We start from the raw sequence: 14676 nt of genomic DNA, 5'->3' as shown, positions 1-14676 counted from the left end.
AGCCTTTGCTATTGTTCCTGTCCCCATTAGTTTGTAATGTGAATTCATAGTTGTTATTCACATTAATGATCTAGTAAGATAACGTAAGTTAAAACTGAAAAGAACTGATATTAAATTTACCTAATGTTAAGTTTGGCCTATGTATACGCTTGTAAGTGAATGTGTGCACGTGTGTGTGTGTGTGTGTGTGTGTGTGTGTGTAGTCAGAGCTATAAATTCCAAGCTGGTATTCACCAGCCCTAAGATTCTGCTTCGTTTTAAATGAATTAAAATTAGATAATTTGAAAATTTCCTCTCCCATCATAGCCTCACAGCCATATTTCAAGTGCTGAGTGGTCATCTATGGCTAGGACATGTAAGACAGGTATGCCATCACAGAGTTCCACTTGACATACTCCAGGGAGTCTCACTGTATTAGTTAGGATTCTCTAGAGTCACAGAACTTGGTAGTCTCTATAAAGTAAGGTAATGTGTCATGATGACTTACAGTCTCTATTCTAACTCCCGAACAATGGTCAGCAGCAGCTGAGCATGGAAGTCCTTGTGTAGGTCTCCAGCAGAAGGTGTGGCCCAGATTAGAGCGACACCTGGATCTGGGACTTGCTTTGTCCCAGATGACCTTGAACTCAAAGATCTCCTTGCCTTAGTATCCTGAGATTCATAGCCACTATGCCTCAAGATCTCCATGCCAAAATCCAGGTCAGAAACTTGTATCTCCCAGCCCTAAGACCAGGATCACAGATGAACCTTCCAATTCTGGATTGTAGTTCATTCCACATATAGTCAAGTTGACAACCAGGAATAGCCACTATGCTCACACAGTATTCTGCCTTCCTTGTGATTTTTAGAGTGACAGGTTTGTCTTGGTGTTTCCTTCAGAACAATTTAAATCATTGTCTTCCAATGTACCCAAGTCATAAGGTCGCAGCCAGTCCTTACCACAGAGCTGCCACAGAAGATGCCTTGGTGTAGAGCTGAGATGCTTGAACATTCTTGCAGTTCCATGCCTAGCAGTATCCCTCATGTTTTCCTCTCCTTCCAAGCTGCCTTGCCAGCATCGCTGTGTGATATCACTGGCTCCCCTTTTCTGGCTGGATCCCAAAGAGGCCAGAGTCCATGGTTATGCTTTTCCTGTAATGGAAGACTCTCTAAACTCTTTTCTGACCCAGTATGTCTGGAACAAAGCCTCTTTCTGCTTTTAATTGTATGGTTCAATCATTGATATGGGAGTGTTAGATGCGTTTTATCTACTGAATAGTCAGTCTTCCTGAGTTTGATTCTACAACCTAGAATATAAGGCAACAATGAGTAAAGTGTAGAGAGAAAAACAAAACAAAACAGAACAAGCAAACAAAGCACCATAGATGGAGCCATGAGACATTATCCCACCTCTAAAACCCACAAGTGCTTGGGGCTGCTCTGGGGCATGTTCCCGTTTGGTTGGGTAATGGCTCTTGTCCAGCTGTGGGCTTGTTTCTGACACAACAGAGCTTGCAGAAGTAAAGACAAGGTCTACAAGAGCTTCTCAAGACCAGGGGTTCAGAAATGAAAGCCGACAAGAATGAACAGCCGTAATTAACTTATTTTTAATTTTAGAAAAGAAAAGTTTAGGAATTAGACTTTTTTATACTTACATGCTTACTATGGATGTACAAGACATGTAAGTATAATAAGAATTATGTAAATCCATAATGTAAATAAAAATCCAAACTTACGTATGAGCAGTAAAAAGCCTGGAGTCTTACTTCAATAGCAATGTTTTATACTGATGAATGAGGTCGTATTGCCCAGTGGAGTTGTGTAGCCTATAGGAAGGCAGTCACTGGAGAGTGGGGTGCTTGGTCAGTGTGGCAAGCTCTGGCCATAGTGAACATCTGTACCCCGGCATTAATAATTTAATCAACTTGCTGCCCTGTGTAGCCTGAGAAAATATTTAAATAGACTTGTAACTAACTGAAGAGATGAGCTGTGTTCTCCCAGTGTCTAGAGTTTGCTTCCATGTTCTTTCTGTTTTTGTGGCCTAAGCCTTACACAATTCTAAACATTTAGAAGCACTGTGCTTTACTTTCTACGTGTGATGGTCTCTGTTCAGATGTACACACATATCCACGTGGTCCAGGCACAAGCCTGTTAGAGATGCTCCATCTCACACCCAAAGGGAGTATCATGAATGTTGTTCCTATAATCACGAAGAAGGTAAGAAGCAGGTGAGGTCTCTATACTAACCCCCCTCCATTCACACCCAAATATACTCCAGAGCTAACTGTAGCTTGGGTTGTTCCTGACAAATTTAAAGGGGAAAAAAACCTTATATATTCTAAACAAAAGTATTTTTTCTCTCTTGGCATAGATTTATTTTCTGAACCCCAAAGACATAATTTTAAAATGTTTTCCCAAAGATTTTTATGCAATTATTATAGTCAAAGAGAAAGGAAATAAAACAATAACAAACCCCTCTCTAACCAGTTGCACTCAGGGAGGACAGGGGCCATAAAGTATCATTTTATTTGTTGTGAGACATCATGACCTAGGCAACTTGTAAAAGGAAGTATTTAATTTGGGAGCATGCTGGTAGGAACAGCTGAGAGCTCATATTTTCATCTCAGGTAGCAGGTTGAGACAGACAGACAGACAGACACATACAGAGACAGACACATAGACAGACAGACACACACACAGACACACAGACACAGACAGATATTGGGAACAACATCAATCTTTTAAAACTTAAAGCCCACCCCTAGTGACACACCTTCTCCAGGCCACACCTCCTAATCCTTTCCAAACAGTTCTATCTGCTGGGAACCAAGTATTCACACACATGAGCCTAAGGGGGCCATTCTTACTTAAACCACCATGGTCTGTCTAAAGCACTTCCTGTTCCTACTACCAATGCCTGGGGAACTGAGAAGTCTCCCCAGTCTGCTGCTGCTAGGATAGTGGTGGTTTGCCCCTGTTTCTGTGAGAGTCTCTCAGGATGCAAGGGGCTAATGATTAGTGAGTATTGCTTTTACCTCACTGTGTCAGAAGTTCTAGTTTCATGCTGAAAGGATAGTATTTTGAAAGGAAGTAAAAGTCTTCTTAAAACAAGCTGTCAGCATCTCATTTCGTTCAGCTGATAAGAGTATTGACATCAAGTCAGCACTGAAGATTTACAGAAATGCTCTACCACGTTAACAAATCATATAGGGAGACCCTGCAGGCCCTGTCTACACAGATTTCAGTCAGTTTTATTTCATTTTTGTTAAATATTCAAGGGGTTAACAACAATATTCAAAGGCTGTTTGAAGTTTATGTAGAATATGCATAAGCCATTATTTGGAAGAAACTGCATCAGCTTCTATCTGTGAGAAAATGGGACTTTTGGCACACAATTATCACACAATTTACATTTTATTTGAATTAATTTGTATACTGGATAGAATGAAGTAGTTGTATCTGTTAACGTAGAAATATTTAAAGATAGCCATCTTGGGGCTAAAAAATTAAAACTTAACTTTTGAGCCAAGATCCAGGATGAACTAGAAGTTGTGTTCTTTCTAAATAAATAGAACAGTCTCAGAGACGTGATCTACCACCCTGTCATAAAAGAGTACAAAGGGAATTTACTTGGGAGTGAATAATTACATTCTTAACACAGAGAACATGGTAGCCTTATGACATGTGGGCCTCTGGCCCATTGCATGTATGTAGGATGCAAGGCACACGTGACTAGCATGTTGCATAAACACAAGGTGGCACCTGTTGCTCTGAAATATGGGGTTTCATATCTGTGAAGTGATTTTGAGTGTTCTTTATACACTTGGACTACAGGTAAGCCTCGAGATGGAGTTTACAGGGAGATAGAGTGTCAGCTCAAAACTGAGGATGAAATCACTTCAGATAGGGAGTGTGTGTGTGTGTGTGTGTGTGTGTGTGAGAGAGAGAGAGAGAGAGAGAGAGAGAGAGAGAGAGAGAGAGAGAGAGAGAGAGAGAGATGTTGGTTGGCTTCATCTCCCATATATCATATATCAGGCACATTTCTCAAATCCTGATGGTCCTTCTCTGTGTTTACTACTGAAAACTCACCAGATATTTTTATGTATGCTGCAGACCAGCAAATGGGCTACAGAAAGGTGACAAGATGCTAACCAGACATACTATGGAAGTCTTTCTATGTCAACTTCAGCTCTGGCCCCTGAGAGTCTCCTTTACCACCTAGTGTGTCCTGTGGCCTCCACCCTGCACACAGACTCACAGAATACTCCTGTCTTCCTCAGTCTGCTGACCTTTCTTCTCTGCCATGTCTCTTCTCTTGTAACTTTCCTGCCTATATCTCTACACTTTCACCCTCTAATCAGTTGTGTGAGGAGAAAAATAAGAAATTATTGTAAAGAGACATAGATAAATTTACTCTTCCTCTTTGCCACATTTTTATCCCCCTTCTAAACTGTTTTATCACTCATGACAACCGACCCAATTGTTTATGATTAGGTTCCAACCTCTTTGTAGCTATGTTAACTTTCCACAATAGACCTTTCCTCCTAGAGATAAGAAGGAAAACATCTTCTAAAGTACCTTTGCTATTTAATTTGTCTCTGTAAATTGCAATAATTTACAATGGATGACTGAACTGGAGTCTCAAAGCATGGCCTTGAGTCTATAGGCACAGCCCTACTCAATTCAAAACCACTTTCAGTTAAAGCTTTCTCAGGCCACGAGACGGTATCAGTACTGTGTAGTCATGTTTCGCTGATTCTCTTGTCACTGTGTAGCCATTGTCCTTGACTCTGTGTTACCGTGTAGTGAAATTGTACTGAGAAGAATTTAAAACTAAGCTTGTCAATGTAATTTCCCTGTGACAGGCCAATGTAAAAGAGAACTTGACTTTAAGGGATGCTTTCTATTCTTAAAATGACATGATTAATTACCCAGTTTTGTAAAAGCATTTATAAGGCAGCAAAAAGGTCAGCCGTGTGTCCTAATATTGCTTCTATTTCTCTAAGAGTCTTGAATGCTAATTTATTAGTTGGACTTCATGAAATGTGGAATAATTATACAGAAGTTGAATGTTTATAATCCTTTAATGATGAGAATTGCATGGGCAGTGCTTGGTTCTGTAGCCACTAGTGCACTGAGTCCAAGAGCAATGCATTCTGAAACATTCTCAAGATTGTATTAAGCACGTCATCCCAAGTTGCATGAAGTTCCAGTTATAGAAATCATATGCTCAGTGTTATGAAAGCACACATGGGGCTGACTTATCTTTGTGCAAAAAGTGTTCTACATAAATTCAGGAGATTAAAACCTTGAAAACCAAAATCACAATAAAACATCAGTAAGAGAAACCTGCTATCTTAAAATTAAAAATAACAACCATAGATTAGTGTAGCTCTCATCCTGGCTCAGGGAACTTCTTATTCCCCAGGCTGGTGGGTAATACAGAGGCTCACAGCTGGTCAAAGGAAAGAGGGAAAGAAATGACTATGGAGTTATGGGTCCTGTTTTAGTCAGGGTTCTCTAGACTCACAGAATGTATGGGTAGTCTCTATATAGTAAGAGAATTTGTTGATGACTTGTCTGTAGTCCAACTCCCCAACAATGGTCAGTAGCAGCTGTGGATGGAAGTCCAAGGATCTAGCAGTTGCTCAGTCCTTGGCAAGCAGGCAAAGAAAAGAGTGAGTCTTCCTTCTTTCAACTTCCTTATGTGAGTCTCCAGCAGAGAGTGTGGCCCAGATTAAAGGTATGTGCCAACATGTCTTTAATCCCAGATGACATTGAATTCAGAGATCTCCTTGTCTTAATCTTCTGGAATTCATAGCCACTATGCTTCAAGATCTCCATGCCAAGATCCAGGTCAGAAACTTGTATCTCTGAGTCTCCAGATTAGGAACACAGGTTAGCCTTCAAATTCTGTATTGTAGTTCATTCCAGATATAGTCAAGTTGACAACCAGGAATAGTCACTATAGGCCATAAATGGAAAAGTTATATTATAAATATATATCTGTCATCCCAAGGTATATATTTATAATATAAAATCATGTAGGAAGAAAGGATGTAAGGGGCAAGCCAGAGGTATAAATAGCCACAGCAGAGCTAGCATAATAATGAATTTGTTTCAACTGTGGCTAATGCTTAAGACCTGCATAAGACTGGCCCATCCACACTGATCAGGGAAGAGGGAAGAGCTCATAAGACCTCAATCCCTTCCTGAGAGACTATGGACAGTTAATGGTGGTTGGGGAAAGGATGGGTGGTCACTGATAGTTTGCCCATGTTCTGCTTCATAACCTCCCACAAGTTAGTGCTCTATACAAAATCCTATTTGAACTCAGTAAGTCACATACATGCACACTAAAGACAGGAAAGTAAATAGGAGTGTGTTGGGAAGGAAAGTTTCCAGCAGTAGGAGGAGGATGAGTCTGTGTATCAGGTGTGTGTGTGTGTGATCTTAGATTTTAGGTCCATGATTAATATTAGAATTTTTATATCAGAGGCAAAATTAAATATTTGTAGAGAGCACAAGAAGTATTTAAAAATAACTCCCAAAAGCAGGCACTGGGCAGAGACTTAGTGGGTTAAGTTTCTTGCTGCTTGACCACATCCATTCCTTAGAACCCACAGAGAGATCAAGGAAAGAACTGACCCCACAAGGTCTCCTTTTCTCCTCATCCACACACACCATCATACCCATCGTGTATGCACATACAAAAATAATAAATATTTTTAGTTAAATAAAAAATAACCTCATTTTTTGCATCCACTCTTCTGTTGAGGGATACCTGGGTTCTTTCTAGCATCTGGCAATTATAAATAGGGCTGCTATGAACATAGTAGAACATGTATCCTTATTACATGCTGGGGAATCTTTTGGGTATATGCCCAGGAGTGGTATAGCAGGATCTTCTGGAAGTGAGGTGCCCAGTTTTCGGAGGAATGGCCAGACTGATTTCCAGAGTGGTTGTACCAATTTGCAACCTCACCAGCAGTGGAGGAGTGTTCCTCTTTCTCCACACCCTCTCCAACACCTGTTATCTCCTGAATTTTTAATCTTAGCCATTCTGACTGGTGTAAGGTGAAATCTCAGGGTTGTTTTGATTTGCATTTCCCTAATGACTAATGAAGTTGAGCATTTTTTAAGATGTTTCTCCGCCATCCGAAATTCTTCAGGTGAGAATTCTTTGTTTAACTCTGTACCCCATTTTTTAATAGGGTTGTTTGGTTTTCTGGAGTCTAACTTCTTGAGTTCTTAATATATATTGGATATTAGCCCTCTATCTGATGTAGGATTGGTGAAGATCTTTTCCCAATTTGTTGGTTGCCGATTTGTCAATGGAGTACTATTCAGCAATTAGAAACAATGAATTCATGAAATTCTTAGGCAAATGAATGGAGCTGGAGAACATCATACTAAGTGAGGTGACCCAGACTCAAAAGATGAATCATGGTATGCACTCACTAATAAGTGGATATTAACCTAGAAAACTGGAATACCCAAAACATAATCCACACATCAAATGAGGTACAAGAAGAACGGAGGAGTGGCCCCTTGTTCTGGAAAGACTCAGTGAAGCAGTATAGAACAAAATCAGAACAGGGAAGTGGGAAGGGTTGGGTAGGAAAACAGGGGGAGGGAAGGGGACTAATGGGACTTTCCGGGAGTGGGGGTCCAGAAAAGGGGAAATCATTTGAAATGTAAATAAATTTATCAATAAATTAAAAAAAAAAACAAAAAACAAAAAAAAACAAATTCTATTGCCAACCTCATTCTGTACCTCCTTTTACACATAAAAATTCAAGTAATAAATGTATTGGATACAAAAAAAAAAATAACCTTGGAGAACCCAGATAACAATGTATGTGCCTTAAATGGATTTAGTTTTTCCCTGCTTCTAGTCATTATATGTGAGCACATGATTTTTATCCCCAATGTCTGAGTAGTATCAGACAGAATATTTAGTTTCTAGCTTTTTTACTATTTTCTTAATACAGTGCTTGCTTACCTTATAAGACATTCCCGAGCACACAGCTCCTGCGGCACGGAGCTTAGGTTCCAGTCCTGAGGCCTCTGGTGGGAGCCCTCAGATCTCTGCTTCCAGATCCAAAACAGCCTGGGCTGCAACTCTACATCTCTAGGTCCTGCAAGAGGCCAGAGGGGCACTCTGGAGGCCAACTGGAAGGAGTCAGTGTGCTCTGGTAAGTCCAGCAGGCCCCTGCAGGAGCCTTCAGCTGTCTGCTTCAGTATCTGAACAGCCTGGGCCACAGCACCCTGTCTCCAGGGAGTGTAGAAGGTCAGCTGTGCACCAGAGGCCACCTGGGAAGAGGCAGCTTGCACTGGTGAGTCTAGCATTGACAAGACCAACTAATACCAGTGAGAAATAGATGGCAAAAGGCAAATGCAGGAAGGTCATTAACAGAAATCAAGGCAATATGGCAGCATCTGAACCCAATTCTCCTTTAACAGCATGTCGTGGATACCCACATCACACCAGTAAACAAGATTTGGATTTAAAATCACTGGTCATGATGCTGGTACAGGAACACATGAAGGACATACTTAAAGAAATTCAGGAGAAAATGGATCAAAAGTTAGACACCCTTACGAGGGAAACACAAAAATCATTGAAAGAAATTCCGGAGAATACAAAAGCCAATAAGGAGGAAACACAAAAATCACTTAAAGAAATACAGGAGAACTTTTGTCAACAGGCTGAGGTCATGAAAGAGGAAACACAAAAAGCTCTTAAAGAATTACAGGAAAGCACAAACAAGCAAGTGAAGGAGCTAAAGCAAAACCATTCAGGATCTAAAATCAGAAGTAGAAACAACTAAGAAAACTCAAAGGGAGACAACTTTGGAGATAGAAAACCTTTGGAAGAAATCAGGGTACATAGATGCAAATATCAACAACAGAATACAAGAGATAGAAGAAAGAATCTCAGATGCTAAAGATACCATAGAAACCATGGACTCAACAGTTAAAGAAAATGCAAAATGCAAAAAGCTTGTAACCCAAAATATCCAGGAAATCCAGGACACAATGAGAAGACCAAACCTAAGGATTATAGGCATAGATGAGTGTGAAGATTTACAACGTAAAGGGCCAGCAAATATCTTCAATAAAATTATGGAAGAAAACTTCCCTAACCTAAAGAGAGAGATGCCCATGAATATACAAGAAGCCTACAGAACTCCAAACAGACTGGACCAGAACAGAAATACCTCCCATCACATAATAATCAAAACACCAAATGTACTAAACAAAGAAAGAATATTAAAGGCAGTAAGAGAAAAAGGCCAAGTAAGATATAAAGGAAGACCTATCAGAATCACAGCAGACTTTTCACCTGAGACTATGAAAGCTAGAAGATCCTGGGCAGATCTCATGCAGACTCTAAGAGAACACAAATGCCAGCCAAAACTACCATACCCAGCAAAACTCTCAGTCACCATAAATGGAGAAACTAAGATATTCCATGACAAAACCAAGTTTACCCAATATCTGTCCACAAACGCAGCCCTACAAAGGATAATAGGAGGAAAACACCAACACAAGGAGGGAAACTTCACCCTGGAAAAAGCAAGATAGTAACCTTCTCTCATAAAACTCAAAAGAAGTTAACCAATCAAATTTAAAAAATAACATCAAAAATGACAGGAAGTAACAATCACTATTCCTTAATATCTCTTAACATCAATGGACTCAATGCCCCAATAAAAAGACATAGACTAACTGACTGGATATGTAAACAGGACCCTACATTTTGCTGCATACAAGAAACACACCTCAGGGTCAAAGACAAACACTAACTTAGAGCTTTATTTATAATAGCCAGAAGCTGGAAAGAAGCCAGATGCCTCTCAAAGGAGGAATGGATACAGAAAATGTGGTATATTTACACAATGGAATACTACTCAGCAATTAGAAACAATGAAGTCACAAAATTTTTAGGCAAATGGTTTGATTTGGAAAATATCATCCTAAGTGAAGTAACCCAGTCACAAAAGAATACACATGGAATCCAATCTCTGATAAGTGGATATTAATTAGTCCAGAAGCCCTGAATACCCAAGGCACAAATCGCATAACAAATGACTCCCATGAAGAAGTATGGAGAAGGTCCTGATCCTGGAAAGGATTGATGTAGCGTTGGAGGGGAATATAAGAACAGAGGAAAAAAAGGAGGGAGGTAATTAGAGAATGGATGGAGAGAAGAAGGTTTATGGGACATATGGGGAGGGGGGATCCGGGAAAGGGGAAATCATTTGGAATGTAAACAAAGAATATAGAAAATAAAAATATTAAAAAAAAGAAAAAAAAAAGGCTGGAAGACAATTTTACAAGCAAATGGTCTCAGGAAACAAGCTAGAGTAGCCATTCTACTATCAGATAAAATTGACTTTCAACCCAAAGTCATCAAAAGAGACTCTGAGGGACACTTCTTGCTGGTCAAAGGAAAAACACAACAAGAAGAATTCTCAATCTTGAACATCTATGCTCCAAATGCAAGGGCACCCTCATTCATAAAAGAAACTTTATTAAAGCTCAAAGCACACATTGCACCTAACAGAATAATTGTGGGTGACTTCAACATTGCACTTTCCTCAATGGAGATCAGGAAAACAGAAACTGAACAAGGACACAATGAAACTAATTGAAGCTTTGGACCAATTAGATTTAACAGATATATATAGAACATTCTATCCTAAAGCAGAAGAATATACCTTTTTCTCAGCACCTCATGCTACCTTCTCCAAAATCGACAATAAAATTGGTCACAAGACAGACCTCATCAAATATAAGAAGATTGAACTAATCCCGTGCCTCCTATCAGATCATTATGGAGTAAAAGTGGTCTTCAATAGCAACAAAAACAACAGAAAACCCACATACAAGTGGAAACTGAACAATATTCTACTCAATGATACCTTGGTCAAGGAAAAAATAAAGAAAGAAATTAAAGAATTTTTAGAACTTAATGAAAATGAAGACACAACATACCCAATTCCAAATCTATGGGACACAATGAAAGCAGTGCTAAGAGGAAAACTCATAGCCCTGAGTGCCTCCAAAAAGAAAATGGAGAGAGCATACACTGACAGCTTAATCACACACCTGAAAGCCCTGGAACAAAAAGAAGCTATTTCACCCAGGAGGAGTAGAAGGCATGAAATCATCAAACTCAGGGTCGAAATCAATCAAGTAGAAACAAAGAGAACTATACAAAGAATCGACAAAACCAGGAGAAAATCAAGAAGATAAACCCTTAGCCAGACTAACCAAAGGGCACAGAGACAGTATCCAGATGAACAAATTTAGAAATGAAAAGGGAGATATAACAACAGAAACTGAGGAAATTAAAAAAATAATTAGATCCTCCTATAAAAGCCTATACTCAACACAACTGGAGAATCTGGAGGAAATGGACAGTTTCTAGACAGATATCCGACACCAAAACTAAATAAGGATCAAATCGATCAACTAAACAGTCCCATAACACCTGAAGAAATAAAAAGCGTCATAGAAAGTCTCCCAACCAAAAAAAAAGCACGGGACCAGATGGTTTCAGTGCAGAATTCTATCACACCTTCATAGAAGACCTAAGACCAATACTCTTCAAACTATTCCACAAAATAGAAACAGAAGGGACTCTACCCAACTCGTTCTATGAAGCCACAATTATGCTGATACCAAAACCACACAAAGATCCAACAAAGAAAGAAAACTTCAGGCCAATTTCTCTTATGAATATTGATGCAAAAATACTTAATAAAATTCTTGCCAACCGAATCCAAGAACACATCAAAATGATCATCCACCATGATCAAGTAGGCTTCATCCCAGGGATGCAGGGATGGTTCAATATAAGGAAATCCATCAATGCAATCCACTACATAAACAAACTCAAAGAAAAAAAGCATATGATCATCTCATTAGATGCAGAAAAAGCATTTAACAAAATTCAGCATCCTTTCATGCTAAAAGTCTTGGAAAGAACAGGAATTCAAGGCCCATACCTAAACATCATTAAAGCAATATACAGCAAACCGGTAGCCAACATCAAACTAAACAGAGAGAAACTTGAAGCAATCCCACTAAAATCAGGGACTAGACAAGGCTGTCCTCTCTCTCCATATCTTTTCAATATAGTACTTGAAGTTCTAGCTAGAGCAATTAGACAACATAAGGAGGTCAAGGGGATACAAATTGGAAAGGAAGAAGTCAAATTATCATTATTTGCAGATGACATGATAGTCTACTTAAGTGACCCGAAAACCTCCACCAGAGAACTCCTACAGCTGATAAACAACTTCAGCAAAGTGGCTGGTTATAAAATCAACTCAAGCAAATCAGTTGCCTTCCTATACTCAAAGAATAAGCAGGCTGAGAAAGCAGTTAGGGAAATGACACCCTTCACAATAACCACAAACAAAATAAAGTATCTTGGTGTGACTCTAACCAAACAAGTGAAAGATCTATATGACAAGAACTTCAGGTCTCTGAAGAAGGAAATCAAAGAAGACCTCAGAAAATGGAAAAATCTGCCAAGCTCGTGGATAGGCAGGATTAATATAGTTAAAATGGCCATCTTGCCAAAAGCGATCTACAGATTCAATGCAATCCCCATCAAAATCCCAACTCAGTTCTTCACAGAGTTAGAAAAAGCAATTCTCAAATTCATCTGGAATAACAAAAAACCCAGGATAGCTAAAACTATTAACAACAAAAGAAATTCTGGGGGAATCAGTATCCCTGACTTCAAGCAATACTACAGAGCAATAGTATTAAAAACTTCATGGTATTGGCACAGTGCCAGACAAGTGGACCAATAGAATAGAATTGAAGATCCAGAAATGAACCCACACACCTACGGTCACTTGATCTTCGAAAAAGGAGCCAAAAACATCCAGTGGAAAAGAAGATAGCCTTTTCAACAAATGGTGCTGGTTCAATTGGAGGTCAGCATGCAGAAGAATGCGAATTGATCCATTCTTATCTCCATGTACTAAACTTCACTCCAAGTGGATCAAGGACCTCCATGTAAAACCAGACACACTGAAACTAATAGAAAAGAAACTGGAGAAGACCCTAGAGGACATGGGCATGGGGGGGGGGGGGAGGGAAGTTCCTGAACAGATCACCAATAGCTTATGCTCTAAGATCAAGAATTGACAAATGGGACCTCATAAAATTACAAAGTTTCTGTAAGGCAAAGGACACTGTTAAAAGGACAAAACAGCCACCATCAAATTGGGAAAGGATATTCACCAACCCTACATCTGATAGAGGGCTAATATCCAATATATACAAAGAACTCAAGAAGTTAGACCCCAGGGAACCAAATAACTCTATTAAAAATGGGGTACAGATCTAAACAAAGAATTTTCACCTGAAGAAATTCAGATGGCCAAGAGGCACCTTAAGAAGTGCTCAACATCATTAGTCCTTAGGAAATGCAAATCATCATTAGTCCTTTGAAATGCAAATCAAAACAACCCTGAGATTTCACCTTACACCAGTCAGAATGGCTAAGGTCAAAAACTCAGGAGACAGTAGGTGTTGGTGAGGATGTGGAGAAAGAGGAACACTCCTCCACTGCTGGTGGGGCTGTAAGATGGTACAACCACTTTGGAAATCAGTCTGGCAGTTCCTCAGAAAACTGGACAGGACACTTCAGGAGGACCCTGCTATACCTCTCCTGGGCATATACCCAAAGGATTCCCTGGCATGCAATAAAGACACATGCTCCATTATGTTCATAGCAGCCTTATTTATAATAGCCAGAAGCTGGAAAGAACCCAAATGTCCCTCAAAGGAGGAATGGATACAGAAAATGTGGTATATTTACACAATGGAATACTAGTCAGCAATTAGAAACAATGAATTCACAAAATTTTTAGGCAAATGGTTTGATCTGGAAAATATCATCCTAAGTGAGGTAACCCAGTCAGAAAAGAATACACATGGAATGCAATCTCTGATAAGTGAATATTAATTAGCCCAGAAGCCCTGAATACCCAAGGCACAAATTGCATAGCAAATGACTCCCATGAAGAAGTATGGAGAAGGTCCTGATCCTGGAAATGATTGATCTAGCATTGGAGGGGAATATAAGGACAGAGAAAAAGGAGGCAGGTGATTGGAGAATGGATGGAGAGAAGAAGGTTTATGGGACATATGGGGAGGGGGGATCCGGGAAAGGGGAAATCATTTGGAATGTAAACAAAGAATATAGAAAATAAAAATAGTTAAAAAAAAGACATTCCCCAGGCATACCATGGCACTTTATGGTTCTGAGTGCACAAAGTATTGTGATCACCATCTTAGCATTGCGGATTTTATGTCAGTCAGAAAGGATTACTTTGTCCTGTCTCTTCCCCTCCGAGTTCTACCTTGTCTCATTTTGATAGTGCCAAATTTATTTTATATCCAACTGTTCAAAAATACTTGCTAAGGGTGAGGAAATAGCTCAGTTAATAAGCAGCTGTGTTTGATGCCTCTGTACAAGTCCGTGTGGTGATATTCTTATGATGTAGGCTGGGTAGACAGGTACAGAAACATCCCTGAGGTTGCTTCTTAACTGAGTCTGCCCAGTGAGGCTAACTGAATAAGGGATGGCATTCTTTCTTCTTTTCCTCCATTCTGCTCTTTCTTCCCTTAACCCGCATCCTGTCTGATAGAAGTACAGATAAT

At 39.6% G+C, this 14676-nt stretch overlaps 1 protein-coding gene across 1 annotated transcript in view; it reads left to right on the top strand.

Annotated features, from left to right (window-relative positions):
* L3mbtl4 (L3MBTL histone methyl-lysine binding protein 4) overlaps positions 1-14676 on the top strand; it is a 337842-nt gene that overhangs the window by 158603 nt on the left and 164563 nt on the right. The gene's annotated exons all lie outside the window — the stretch shown is intronic.

Source organism: Apodemus sylvaticus, chromosome 9 (assembly GCF_947179515.1).
Source record: "Apodemus sylvaticus chromosome 9, mApoSyl1.1, whole genome shotgun sequence".
NCBI lineage: Eukaryota > Metazoa > Chordata > Mammalia > Rodentia > Muridae > Apodemus > Apodemus sylvaticus.
The sequence above is the reverse complement of the archived record's forward strand: the minus strand, read 5'-3'. Positions and strand labels throughout refer to the sequence as shown.